Below are 15,817 nucleotides of genomic sequence, written 5' to 3' on the forward strand. Positions count from 1 at the left end.
TGGTTTACACACCCGATAGACTATTACTCACCCATAAAAAGGAATGAATCTGACACGAGACAACATGGATGAACCCTGAAGATATCATGTTGAGTGAAATAAGCCAGACACAAAAGGACAAATATTGTATGATCTCACTAATATGAACTAATTATAATAAGCAAACCCATAGAATCAGAATCTAGAATGTAGGTTACAAGGGGGAGTGGAGGGATAGTGAATAGGGAATTAAGGTTAAAATGTATAGAGCTTGTACTTGGGATGATGGCAAAGTTTTGGTAATGGATGGTGGTAATGGTAGGACAACATTGTGAACCTAATTTATAGCACTGCATATATATTTGAATGAGGTTAAAAGGGGAAATTTTATTTTGTATATAAGTCATTAGAATTAAATTTAAAAAAAAAAATCCATGGAACTGCACAACACAAATAGTGCACCCTAAATTAAACCATGTTTCTAGTTCTTATTACTAGTACGATTATAAAAATGTGCTTTCCTCATGTGTAACAAATATACCACACTAATACAGGCTCTTAGTAACAGGGTGGTATATGGGAACCCTCTATTTTTATGCAAATTTCTGTAAACACACAACTTCCCTAATAAAAAAAAAAAAAAATCCCCTTGATGCTGATTTCACTGAAGCTAAGGAAACATTGTATGTTTGATGTACCATTACTGGATGCATCACCAAGAAATTCTGCCAAAAAATATATATGAGCTCAATGTTTTCTTATCATTTAAAAGAGAAATACTAAGCTACAGAAGAGGCTCTTTCAAAAACTCTTAGACTTAGACTGTTCCCATATTATCACTCTGTGAATCCATAAAAAGGAAAAATAAGTTCATCCTATCACTGCTTCATATTCATGCCTGACACTTGTCAATCACTTTATGACTCCTCCATGATACCTGCCTTTCCCCGCTTAGTATCATGCCTTAGTTCATCTCTAATGACGATGGAGCTTTTTAAAAAGAATGCTGTACTATTGTCTCTAGGATTTTCTTCCAGGCCCCCAATATGCATTCTGTAAATTTTCATGTCCATGTCCAAAAATGTCCACTATAGCCCAGTACCATTCATCTTGTATGATTACAAGATGAATCCTGAGTTCTCAGATGTTAAAAATTTGTTAAATGTGTCTTAGAGTTAATGAAATAGGGAAATTCATTTTAATTCTGCTAAAAGCTCACAGAGAAGCAATGATCCTCAGTTTCAGAAAAAACAGTTTTTCTTTACAGAAAGGTGCCCTTCTCTAATGTAACAAAGCTTCTTTGTGAGATAAAAACCCTCCTTCTTTTGAAGGAAACTCTCCTGAGCTTCTGAGCTCAATTCACCATACATTGAAATCCTGAGCTACTTTTAGCAACTGCTGCCTCTGGTATAGTCACTGACACAGATGATTTTAATAAACTGTGCACAAGGCTCAGCAAACCAAGCCTTTCAAAGCTATTAGATTTATTTCTCATGTACCATATAATATCCATTTGTCAATTTCTTTTTCCACAGTACAAACTGAGCGTGTCTCTAGTTGGAGTAAAACTACTCAATCCAGTTTATTTCCAGCAGGGCCCCCAGTCACCACACTGGGAAGGCAGCCTTTTCCAGCAGTGAAAGTCCAGGCTGCTGCCCTGTACAATATTATTTTATTCAAATCAGTGCAACAAGTACTTTGCCTATGGAATAACTTCTGTATGCCCAGGTCTTTTATAAACATGGGTTGCTTGGGTTGGGGGTTAAGGATTATTATAGCAAAGACAGGCAGTCCTTCCTTCAAGGAGCTGATGATCTTAGGAAACAAGGCTTAGACACTTGAAAAAATTAGGGAAAAATACAGGTATCGATCAATCCCAAATCTCCAATCAAATGTTAAATACCAAGAAGTGAATACTGTGAGTCATCATGAGCTTAGTATTTGGCTAGGATTATCAAGAAAATATATTATGGTGACCATAGGCACAAAGATGAATGGAATTCAGTTACACAGAAGGACAGTTCAAAGCAAACATGAGCAAAATTGCAAAAATGGGGATATTGAACGGACGTGTACAGATGGGATTTGGTGAAGTACTTGCAGATGGTCAAGTTCACACACATTTTATCATAATCAAAGCAAGCACAAGTTTTACTTACCATAAGCAAAACAAGCATAGCAGGTGTAAAAACTTAGCTTGAAAATTATTCCACAATCAGAAGAGTGGAATACCTGGCCATGGGAGTTGGCAAGGCTATGGAGTGAAAGTCTGGGAAAAAAAAAAAAAAAGAAAAAAAGAAAAGGATGGTAAAAATACAACAGTTCTTGGGTACTTTCCCTGTCTTCCAGGTGTGTTAGGCACAATCAACTCTGGCTGAAGTAATAAAACATCTGAATGAATATGTTCTACATAGCAAGACATGCAGTTACTTCTAACTGAGAATACCTGAAAACATTCAATTTATTTATACCTGTGGGTGGCTGTCCTTGTGGCGTTTATGGTCCAGGCATATTCTCCACATAAATCTACTTTAGCACTTCAACAGGGGGCAGAAGGATCAGAAGTTGTATTCTCCAGCCAGATACAACCTGAATGTCTTCAACTCATGCACCTTACTACAAAATAAAGTCATTTTTCTGTTTAATACCTCCAGTATGATACCATCAGCCTAGTGGCTCTGAGATAGGAGGAATTTTGCAACCCCCGCTCCAGAAGATATTTGGGAATGTCCGGAGACATTTTTGGTTGTGCCAGGATTGAGAAACCCTGCTCAGCCCTTACCAGTTTATGTGCTAAAAATCAGCAAGCTTCAAAATGTAACCCTCTCCCTTTCCTACACTCCAGATATTTTTTTTTATTTTATTTTAAATCTTCATTTTATTGAGATATATTCACATACCACGCAGTCATACAAAACAAATCGTACATTCGATTGTTCACAGTATCATTACATAGTTGTACATTCATCACCTAAACCAATCCCTGACACCGTCATTAGTACACACTCAAAAGTAACAAGAATAATAATTAAAGTGAAAAAGAGCAATTAAAGTAAAAAAGAACACTGGGTGCCTTTGTTTGTTTGTTTGTTTCCTTCCCCTATTTTTCTACTCATCCATCCATAAACTAGACAAAGTGGAGTGTGTTCCTCATGGCCTTCCCAATCCCATTGTCACCCCTCATAAGCTACGCCTTTACACAATTGTCTTCGAGATTCATGGGTTCTGGGTTGTAGTTTGATAGTTTCATGTATCTACCACCAGCTACCCCAATTCATTAGAACCTAAAAAGGGTTGTCTATATTGTGCATAAGAGTGCCCACCAGAGTGACCTCTCAGCTCCTTTTGGAATCTCTCTCCACTGAAGCTTATTTCATTTCCTTTCACATCCCCCTTTTGGTCAAGAAGATGTTCTCCATCCCACGACGCCGGGTCTACATTCCTTCCCAGGAGTCATATTCCACGTTGCCAGGATTAAGAATTTTCCAAGAGGTTATTTCTAATGTTATTTCCAGCTGAGTATTTTACATCCAAGTAACAAGACCAACCACGGCTTAAAAAACACAAGAATAAGTTATCTCACGTAAAAGGAAATCTAAAGATAGGTATCTCCCAGGTTACTTAACTCAGAAGTTCAGTGATATTAAGTTTCCAGATCAACTTTGGAGTCACTCTTCTGGATTTTCTCTTCATGGTAGGCTGAAAATGGCTCCCAAAATATAGCCAAGTCCTAATCCCTGGAACCTGTGACTATTACTTTATATGCAAAAAAAAAAAAAAAATTGAAAAGCTGGGGGGCTTCTTTGTCTTTACAGATGATTTAATTAAGGATCTTGAGATGGGAAGATTATCCTTGATTATCCAAGTGGGCCCTAAATGCAATCATTTGTATCCTCATAAAAGCAAGGCAAAGGGAGATTTGACAACACAGGGGAGAAGGGCTGTAAAGATGGAGCACAGATTTGAAAATGCTCTCCTTAAAGACTGAAATGACATGGCCAGTGACCCAGTCAGGCCAGCAGCTACAGGAAGCTGGAAGAGGCAAGTTTCCTCCACTAAAGCCTTAAAGCCTTTAGAGGGAGCAGGGCTCTGCTGACACTGTGATTTTGGCCCAGTAACACTGATTTTTTGCTTCTGGCCTCCAGAACCATGACAGAATAAATTTCTATTGTTTTAAGCCACCAAGTTTAATTTGTTACAGCAGCCCCAGGAAACCAATACAGTCACAAAATGGCTGCCACACGTCTAATAATTCTGGAACAAGAGAGGGGACACCTTTTATCATGCATCAACAAATCCCCGCTTCCTTTAAAAAAAAAAAAAAGAAATTGCCTAGGTGCCTCTAGCAAATTTCTGCGTAGGTCTCAATGGCCAGAATTAGCTCACATACTAAACCAATTGCAAGGACAGAGCAGGAAAACCACGATTAGCTTAAGTTGATCATGGTGCATCACCTGGGGACCCAGGAGGGCACTGGGAAGGCCACCTTTCCTGAGTGCATTGCTGTCTAGTCAAAATAAGACTTTGTGGACAAGGCAGAAGGGTCTAAGAGCTGTTAGGTAAGCAGGCGGCAGTGTCGGTCCCCTTGCGCTCAGCACAGTCTCCAGTCTCTTCATGCCCCATGTGTCCACCTCTGCTGTGGCCGTGCCAGTGTCGTAACTTCTCACAGGAACCCAGCTGTTCTCTTGGAGGCTCCCCACTGCTGCCATCACATGGGGCCCCACAAGATGTCCCTGCCCTGCCCTTGGCTACTCTATGCCAATCACAGAAAAGGCCCTTCCCCTTTAACACAATGGATGGGACCCTAGTGGTAAATTTCACAGTCAAAGAATAAGGTTCTCTTCATCAAGGGGCAGCTGCAATTTCTGAGATGAGGGTGATTTATCATCAGAAGAGAGGTTGGTGGGAAATAAGATGGATGCCTTATTTGGATTCATTTTTACTTATATCTGTTTTCTGCAGTTCTAGATTTTCACTGAAATTATTTTAGTAGCAGCTCAATCTACCCCAAACTGACTTGGACTATTTCCAAAGTTTCTGGTATCCAGCAGAGCTTAAGATCCTCTCCCTCTTCCTCTCCTTCTCCCTCCTTTAAGCCTCTTTATGATTCTCCTTCAAGTTCTCACCCACAACCACAGCTCAGAAGGAATAATGTAGTTTTTTACTACCTCTGCTTTGGTTCTGTGCTACGAGTGGCCAGGACAGGCCTAGGCTAGAAGCTGGCACCGCATGACCCTGCTCACCCACACCGTCTTTCCCTGCTGCACTGTGAGTACATATGGACCAGAGAGCACTGGCAGGAGGCCTTACTTAACAAAGATCAGCTGCCTATCAAATTGCAGAAGTGACACGCATTTCAAAGGTTACCATGATTTGGTGGCTGCAATGTAATAAAAGGGAAAAAGAGACTTGTTTACAAGGTAATGGATTACAGGCAAGAGTCAAAGACCCTGTCAGCAATGTAGCATGCCCATTTATTAAAGTCCATCATAATAGTGAATAACCTTGACATGTGTTAAAATAGTTTTAAAAATAGACCTCCTATGCTTCGGAATCTCTTTCCAGCATCAGTATGATAATGTCTCTTGACAGATTATCATTCTCTCATTCTGTGAATACACTGTGAGCACATTCTATGCTCGAGGTCCTGTGCCCGGCACTGGGCTATGGAGAGTCTCCTGGCAGAGCCTGGAGAATTCCTCCAGGAGGTCGCAGTCCACTGCAGTGCTTCCTAAATTTTTATTTTTAAATTCCTTCTCTCTACATGCTTTTAGAGCAAATGGTTTGCATATCCCCAGGAAGATTTTGTCAAGTGATAATTTCAGCAATTTGTTTTAGAAAACCAATAGGAATACTGAATTTGTTAATGTTTTTCCAAAACTCACCCTCCCCACCTCCACAATAATTCTGATAGACACCCTCTGGGTGCGGTGGGCATGGTAATTGAGACTCTCTAGTCCACCAAATGAGTACATTAAGGCTACATGAAATAAAATTTCCCCAGGCTACAATGCAAGCCTGGGATAGAGTTGGAACCCAGGAACCTGGCTCTGTGCTTCCCGTTACAGCAATCATGGCACGTCTCTCCTTGGATACCATAAGGGGATAAGAAGCCTAGCCCAATAATTTCCATCCTCCTTCTTCCTTCTACGGCATCAAGACTGGTTCAACATACAATAAAATTAACTTAAACCTTATATTTTTCTAACACCTTAAGCTTATAAAACCCTTCTACCTACACCTGTTGTTCCCTAATGTTGGAGTCCTTCAGAATTGCCCAGATGGCTTGTAAAAGCAGATTGCTGCTTCCCCACCCCTACAGTTTCTGATTCAATAGGTCATGGGTAGGGTCTGAGAATTTGCACTTTTATTAAGTTCACAGGAGATACCAATGGTCCCGGGGGCACCCTTAGAGAACCCCTAACATATATCTTTCAAGACTGTGCAGTAAGGCAGCAGGCAGCTACCTCCCAGTAATTACGGGGGGTGCCCTGGATGGCCCTGCTGCTCCCCACACATTTATTCCTTTGTTTCTTTTCTTTGCTGAAGTCACATCTTCGGATTTAAACAGCAAGGGTCCTAAGGTGAAAATATTTTATCAGTGATGATTAACTCCAGGAGCCATAATCATCAATGACACTTTATCTTAGACATTTTTTCATGACATTAGCTCAGAGGTCAGCACACATTTTCTTAAAGAGCCAGATGGTAAATTTTCTCAGCTCTATGGGCCACACAGTCTCCATTGCAACAACTCCACTCAGCCATTGTAGTACAAAAGTAGTCAAAGACAATGGCTAAAGGAATGAACTTGGTTGTATTTCAATGAATTTTTCAGCCTGCGGACCACAGTTTGGGATCCTTAGGCTAACTTGATCACACTCAGGGACCCTGAGGAAGACAAGGAGAGGAGGGTCTGAATCCTTTTTTAGGTAGAAAGGGCTTAAATGGGGGCCTTAAAAGAGGGATAGGGAGGTCACTGGGCCACCAATAAATTTTTAAGTTTGAGAACACAGCGTCCCTCACGGAGGGAGTACGGAGTAGGGTGGGGTCTGAATGAATGAATGACTGCATCCTTGGCCAATTACCTTAACTCCAGGCACCCTTGAGCTCACACCCTCAGTCTGAAGCTGAGTGGTTCTGCTTCAGGTCTCTTTAGGTACTTGTTCAAAAAATGAAAGGAAGCCTAGACCCAGGTGCAGAATGTGGCCCCAGGTGCTTGGATGGAGGGGTTGCTGTGGATAAGAGAACCCAATCAGGGGCCAGCCACCAGGGCAGCAGGAGAAAGGTGAGCCTGAAGCAAACAATTAGCAGTACTGTGGAATCACTGCACCTCAACACAGGCACTTACAAGCAAACAATGGATAAGAAAATAAGCAGAACAAATACCTCTTTGAAATAATAAATAGCCCTAAAGAATGTCTTACCTGGATTGATAAAGAAATGAAAGAAATCAATTATCCCAGAACAAGAAGGCTGCTCAATGAAGCATCTTAGCATTTTTTGGAGAACGTGTTCCAGGCCCCAAATGGTACAGAACAGCCAGCCAGAGCCCACGAGTTTCCACGGAGGCAGCAGAGGCTTCTGCACCACCAGTGAGCACCTGTCCTGGGCAGGGCAGGAAGTCTACTGCCCTGGGGAAGCCCAAGCCTGCTCCAGAGTCCCCGAGATTTAATCTGAACTTTGAAATATTTTGCCAGAGCCTTTGCTTGGTGGAAGGTCCAGAGACAATTGGATTCGGACGAAAAAACTGACTCCCAAGGAATATTGTCAAATGATGGCCACTCAGCTCTGTGCGTTAGATTCACACTCAAGTCTGTCCTGGCTCCCAAGCCTTCACCTGTACACCACCCCACACTGTCTAAGAATGGAGGCACGCATTGTCATACCCAATACAATTTTTTACCTTCATTTTAGGTTTCCATTTTTAACTCCGTTAACTGACCTGAAGAGAATTATATTTCTAATATAACCTAAACCATCATTTAATGAGTTTGCACCAGAATTTCAATTTTCTTCACATTAGTATTTTCCCACTGAATAGTTAATAGAAAAAAGAAGGCATTTTTTCCTTACAAAAAGTTCATAGTGGTACTGTGAAAAATTCAGGAAGGCATTTGTATTGCCAAAATGCCCTCTCCCCACCAAATATTTAGAAGAATATCCCAAAACCGAAAATGAGTCTTTGGTTCCCTAATGCTTTTATTCTTAGAGTGGAAAAAAATACATATTTGAGGTATATGGCATTCTAAATCGGGATGAGGGAGGAGAGCTATTAGCCTATCAGAAGGGAATTCAGTGATCAGGATGCTAAGTTTGAAGAAAAGACATATTTTCTCCCTTACTTAGTCTTGCTCTTATATCTTAGATGGACCTGCATTTTAAAAAGACTAAATCTGTTATGCAACCTTCTTTAGATGTTTAATTTAGAGTGGAGCTCTAGTACTAATCACACCTGAAATTAATAAAGACACCAATATCCTTGACTGTATTCTCCCTCTAAACTAAAGTAGGTTTAATTAACATAAGTCAAATTTATATACATACGTATGTACATGCATACACATATGTACACATGACAGAGGAAGAGAGTGAGAGGGATGGATGGATAGACACACATTTGTTATATATCACATATATAAACTATATATAAATGATTTTTATATAGACACAAATAGAAGAGTATGCTATAATCTCCAAGTGTGTTACATGGACCTACTATTTTATTAGAGAAGTTGTAGGTATACAGAAAAATCACATATAAAAAACAGAGTACCCTTAACACCTTGCATTACTGTGGTAAGTCTGTTGCAATAGATGAAACATTATTTTCATAATTGTACTATAAACTATAGTCCATGGTTTACTTTAGCATTCACTGTTTGAATTGTATAGTCCTATGGATTTAAAAGTTTTTTATTCTAGTTACATATATGCCACCTAAAATTTCTCCCTTTAACCACATTCAAATATATAATTTATTGCTGTTAATGACATTCCTAATGCTGTGCTACCATCACCACCATCCATTACCAAAACTTTTACATCACCCCAAATAGAGACCCTGTACAATTTAAGCATTAACTCCCCATTCCCTACTCCCACCCTGGCTCCTGGTAACCCATGTTCTAGTTTCTGGCTCTACCAATTTGCTCATTCTCATTATTTCCTATCAGTGAGAGCATACAATATTTGTCCTTCTCTGTCTACCTTATTTCACTCAACATGATGTCTTCATGGTTCGTACACGTTACATTTATTAGAACTTCATTCCTTTTTTACTGCTGAATAATATTCCATTGTATATGTAGTGAATTGGAGCTGTATGTACCCCAGAAAAACATGGTCTTACACTTAATCCATTCTTGTGGGTGTGAACCCATTGAAAGTAGGACCTTTTGATTAGGTTACTTCAGTTAAGGTATGACCCACCTCAATTATACTGGAGTCCCTTACAAGCAGAATAAATTCAGACAGAAAGCAAGCCACAGAAGAAGCAGCCAGAAGGAGAACATCAGTGGAACCCAGAAGAGAATGGAGAGACCAGGAAATGCCACCATATGCCTCGCCATATGACAAGCTAAGGACCAAGGATTGCTGGCGGCCAGCCCCAGAACACCCCCGTCTTCCTGGAGAAAGCATCACCTTGATGATGCTTGATTTGGACTTCTGTCTTGGCCTCAGAACCATGAGCTAATAAATTCCCAAAGTTCAGTCCAACCCATTTCATAGTATTTGCTTGACCAGCCTAGAAAACTAAAACAATGTATATGTACCACATTTTGTTCATCTATTCATCAGGTGATGGCCACTTCTGTTGCTTCCATGTTTCGGCAATTATGAATAATGCTGCTAAGAACACTGGTGTACAAATATCTGTTTAAGTCTTAGCTTTCAATTCTTTTGGTAGACCTACTAATTTAAAATAATCATAGGTTCATTTGAAACAAACAGTTTGAGTAGGGTAAACAAAAAATACATAGCAACAAATATTTATATTAATCTCATGCGCACCTTTCCATAAATTGTTATTTAATTGCAAGTCATCTGCCCTGTTTGGAATGGCATTTGCACTCCACACCAAATACAAAGCAGGGCCCTTGAAGCTTAGTGATGAGGAGGGTGATGGTTAGGTTTATGTGTCAACTTGGACAGGCGATGGTGCCCAGGTGTCTGGTCAAGCAAACACTGGCCTAACTATTACTACAAGGACATTTGTGGCTGGTTAATAAACCAGAAGGCTGGTTTATCGAATCTTCAGTCAATTCACTGTATCTGTGGCTGATTTCATCAATGAAGGGCGTGTCTTCCACAATGAGGTAATTCAATCAGCTGGATTTAATTCAATCAGTTGAAGATTTTTAAGGGAGAAGAGAGAGAACCTTCACTTCTTCTTCAGCTAGCCAGCGTCTCCTGAGGAGTTCATCAAACACCTTCATCAGAGTTGCCAGTTTGCTGCCTGCCCTATGGAATTTGGACTCCTGCATCCTACCCTATGGAATTTGGACTCGTGCATCCACATAGTTGCCTGAGATACTTTTATAAAATCTTATATTTACAGATATCTCTTGTTGGTTCTTTTTCCCTAGAGAACCCTAAATAATACAGGAGGAAAATACAAGTTTCATTTAAACTACCATAAAATGAGTATATAAAAAGACCTTTAATGATCTGATATAGGAAAGATGGGTATTGGAGGATAAATGACCTAAATGTTCCCTACCTTGTCAGGGACTAGCAAGTATTTTGTGTCCAGGTCACAACCAAGACAATTATTGCTGGGGAAGGAAAGAATGAGGGAAAAGATGCCCTACTGGCCAAAATAAGTTCATGATTTCCATTTCCATTACTTCGTTTAGGTTTGGAAAAACAAATACTCAAGTCAAATGAGAGAGAAATTCTTGACAGTAGTTCACAGAAAAAATGATCTAGGGATTTTTATTTACCACTGACCACATGGGAGCCAAAAATGTGACCTTTTTTCCTTAAGTCAAATGCCATATTATAAAGAGTCAAAAGAAGAACAGTGTCCATGGTAATGGCTTTAATCTGTCCCCATTCCCTCCCCCACTCTCAACACACACCATCCCTCAAACCCAGCCCCGAGTTTTCTGCCGAGTCAGACTATATCTAGCTTACTGGGCTTATTTAAATGCATATTTGAATAATTAGAACAAGTCCAGAGGATGAACCTGCAGATCAGAAACATGGAAAGCATATCCTACAAGGAATAACCAAATAATTGAAAAACGAAACCCTTAGGGGACATGAAAAAAGTTAGTAGATTTCTCTTATGGAATGAAAATTAGGACCAAGGCAATGTGGAGACAACTTTGATTTAATAAGTAACTAATAACTTGAGTAATCTAATAAAATAGACAATTGTGTAATGTGGGGAGCATTGTTTCACTAGAAATATTTCAAGAGAGGCTGGGTATTCACCAGTCATTGATGCTATAGAAAAGATCAAAACACAAGAGTATCAAAACTCAAGGAAATTCATGTAGTTCAAGCTTTACTTCTTGCCCTTGAATCCTCTCCACAAATTCCCTGCCAAGTGGTCACTCAGCCTAGAACTGTACATGCCCAGTGGCAGAAAAGGCAACCCTTTGGGAGGAAGTTTGAGCCAGACATACTGGTGGCAGGCTGTCTCCAAATTACATGGCTTGTGTGTCAAAAATACAGATTTCTCACTCACCTCCCCCACCAATCTCCTGCACCAGAATGTCTGGGATGTACCCAAGGATTTTCATTTTCAATGAGTTCCTCAGATTCCTGGGATACACACAAAATTTTGAAAACCATTAAACTAGATGAACATAAAGGTCTTTCTGATGCTAAGAGTCTATGATCAAGAGTCTCGGTTTCCCCGTAAGAATTAATTCAGTTCAGTGCTACTAAGATATTTTAAATGGCAAGACATTGCAAGCTTTGGAGCATGATAACCTAATATTCAATGAAGGATTTGCTTCTTTCTACAACAGAATCCATGGAGCTTTCTCTAGTGCTAGTTCCCTTGGCATGGTTTCCAGTGATTCAGACAAGCTGGGATACCCTCCTTCACACCTTGTATGGACATGTTCCCAGCATCATTCCAAACAAAACACACCAAGTATTGCTACTATTGGCAAATGCTCATTTGCCTTCTTGGACCAAAAAACATTAATTTAAATCTGTATGATAGCAAAGCTGACTATTTATAGACCTTTGGGGATGCACCTAGTTAAATACACTGGGAGGGTCAGACTTATCCTGACCAAGTCATACTCTCTTTTCAGTTAAACATACAAAGCCCTGTAGAAACTGAGCCCGACATCCCTCATCCTTTCTTCCCATCTCCTCCCATAATGCATCTTATACACAAGATGACTCAACAGACATTAGAAACTAAAAATCATACTCCACAAAAGTTGAAGCCTCTTTACATGATTATGCGTGGAACTCTGGAGTTCAAATGCTGACATCTCTAAGTCAAGTCTTCAAGGGTTTACTGATTTCCCACTTTACACCTGGCATTGCAGTTTTGGAGTTCAACAGAAGAGACATAGTAAATTAACCTTCAGAGAAAAGCCCATAGAATTCTCAGCCTTGGGGGAACTCCCTCCTCACCAAGCAGCAAGGAGAAGTTCTCACACCTTACAAATTCTTTCTCAAAGTTTCTTTTCTTGAAAGCCTGTTCTTTGTCTTTCACAGGAAAAATAGACTTCTAATATTAAGTCTTCTCAGGGAAGCAACTCCAATCTTCTGGGAAATGATCCCTTCCCTATATTAACCAGGGGGTTCAAGCACATGGGCAGCACTGGACTTACTAGCACTGTCCTGGGATGACCAGATGGAGCCAGGTCTAGTATCTCACCTGAGATGAGTCAACCAGAGGTATTTTTAGGAGTTATTAAAATTTGGAAATAAATTCATTTCAGTGTGTCACTGGAGGCAAAGTTTAAAGATGTAGGGCATGAGAGCTTCCTTACGAAGGAAGGCAAGCTGGATCAATGACGCCAAAATACAGAGAGAAGCAGAGAAGAAAGAAGAGCTGGTGGTATCCAAACACTGTATGCAGATATGCTGAGGCAGGATTAGACTTTTGTCCTTCCAAAAGATACAGCAAAGCCAGTAAGTTCTTTCTGTGTCTTATCTAGTTTGGGCTGATTTCTCTTTCTTGCAAACAAAAGAAATGCACTAAGCAACAGGGAATATAAACATAACTAGTAGCCAATGTCCTGTTGTACACAGACCATAATTCTCCCAACACCCCACCCCCACCCCCGCCATGCATTTGGTTGCCCTTCTTTTCTAAGAGTTTATGGAGAACCTTGTCAATATGTAGATGCAAGCATAATGTAAGCTCAGAAACTAAGTCCCATGGCTAAGGGACTATTCTTGGTGGAAATCATTGGAACTTGAAAAAAATGTTTTTTATTTACTTTTAAATCTGGATCAGAATAAAGGATTTTTGGAAATATCTTGAAAATAAGAAGAGGCTAAAGACCAATAGTCCAGACAATGTTTTCTGTTGTAATTCACAGATGTATATTCAAAGGCCTGTGATATAGTGGAATGTTATAAAATCCCTATTCTCTCCTAGTCTCTGTGCCCACGTTAAAATCCATATCCTATTAAGATGTTTTATTTACCAAAGGAAGAAGTACCTTTAATCTTAACCAAAACAAAATCTGAAGAAATTCACAACAGAAATGGGGAGAAATGAAGTATTCATCCATTAAAAAAAAAATAGTAGAGTATGCATTTGTTATGGAGGTGGGCAAGAGAGGATGGCCGAGGGGTGGTAAAGAAGACGCAGGGGTAGGAACCATAAGAGAAAGGAAAAAGGGAAATTGGAAGACTTTCAGAATGCAAATGAACACTTAGAAGATATTTTATAGCTACCTGATGTTTATTGACACCCTGGAGGCTTATTTAATGCAAGATCTTACTGATCTGGATTTAAATAAGCACCAAACTAAATTAGCAGAAGAAAAACAATGGATGGCTTGAAGGCACATAGCAATGGAATGGAATGTAGACCTAAAACTAACATTAGTCAAATAGATGAAGAGAGTTGGTCCCACAAAAAATTATCAGATAGGAGACATCAGGTTTCTTTCTTTCAGTCATCTTCCCATCTCTTTGTCACTATTGAGCTTCAGACACTGAGCTAGAGGCTGAAGGGAATACAGACACTGCCCATAACGGCTACCTCCTAGAAGGAAAAATGAAGCTGTGAACAAAAATAACTCAAGACCCAAAGCATCATGAGTGCCATTTGAGAGACCTAAATTTTGTCAGGGTTTTGTCAGCAGGGAGAAATCATTTCCTGCTAAAGTGCTACACAGTGAAGGTAGCATAAGAGTGGGAACTTATGGGATGGGTTCACCTTCAAAGTCAAGCACCTAAAATTAGGGGACCTGAGAACATTGTAAAGAAGCCATCCATACATTCTTGATGGCTCCCAGCATTTTGGAAGTATCGTAATTGGCCTGTTTTCCCTTCTATTTCCAGCAGTGAGGAAATAGAGGTTTCAAATGGTATTTCCCTGATTTCTGTCTCACCCTTTCTAGTTTCCTTGGAAGGTGAGTTATCAAAAATGCTTTTAAAAATTCCTTTGATAGAAAGCAAGAAGAGCTCAGCTCTCAGAGAGGAAGAATCCCCTCTGCATTTAGGGTGTGTCTACCAAAGTGGCTTAGACACTAGACTCAGGATCTGAATTGTCTAGACAATCCTTCCAAATGTCACATTTGTTTTAAAACACCCTCCAGGTGACATCTTGACTCTGAAAGTCTAGGGATCCCAATCAGGGCATCTCAGATTCTTCAGAATTGTCAGAGTCTGGGTGACATGAAGATACCACACACCCCCATTGGTCCTACCTTCCTATCCCCTCATATCTACCTCCCCTAAGGAGGGACTTAGGAAGCAGCCAAAATGCTGCTTGGAGACTAAAGAGCTCCCAGAAAAACACCAAATGGACTTTTAAGTGAACAAATAGAGAATTCTTTAAAACTAAACAAAAGATGTGTTTTTTTTTTTTTATATGGATACTCAATCTTAGGCTAACGAAAGTACAAGGCAATTCTTTTCATCCCCTAATACTCTGTCTCTCCACCATCACAAGATTAAATCTTTGGTAATAACAATAAAGAAATAATAAGCATGGAAGAATAATACGTGCTTAAAAAATAAAACAAAGACAAGAGAAAAAATTTAGAAGCACAAATCAAAAGAAATCAAACTGGCATCAATTTGCCTCATAAGCAACCCAGCCTGAAGATCCTATGAGAAAAGGACTCATGAGAGAAAAGAATTGAAACCCAAGAATTCCACACTTAACTAAGTTACCATTTGACTATGAGGGTAAAATAAATATATTCAAAGATAAGCAAGAACTCAGAAGGTATTTTATGCAAATGTCTCACCTGAGGAAAGTACTTAGGGAAAAATTTTTAAAAAAACTAATGAAACAACAAATAGAACAAGGATTTCAAGATTGGGAAATAATGGTGAGGAATAAATATGGTAACCCACAGCTATGACTACATCTAAAGGAGTATAAGATGGGCCTTATAGCTCTCTAGGAGCATGTTAGTATGGCTCCCAGAGATAACTGTCAAAAGATGTTTAATATGGTTTCAAAACTATGAGATCAGGAAGATTCCTAGACCAGGATGGGGAAGCTGAGGGTGAAAAATGAGTACTGTTTTTGTGGCTGTGTGCACCTTACTCTACTGTCCTCTTCATCAATTCTATATTGAAAAACAACAGGATTAAGAAGGTGCACCAGTTTTCCCAGGACTTTCTGGTATCCCAGGAATCTGGGCAAATCAGATGGTTGGTCACTCCA

This window comes from Choloepus didactylus, chromosome 16, assembly GCF_015220235.1.
Source record: "Choloepus didactylus isolate mChoDid1 chromosome 16, mChoDid1.pri, whole genome shotgun sequence".
In the NCBI taxonomy this organism is placed as follows: domain Eukaryota; kingdom Metazoa; phylum Chordata; class Mammalia; order Pilosa; family Megalonychidae; genus Choloepus; species Choloepus didactylus.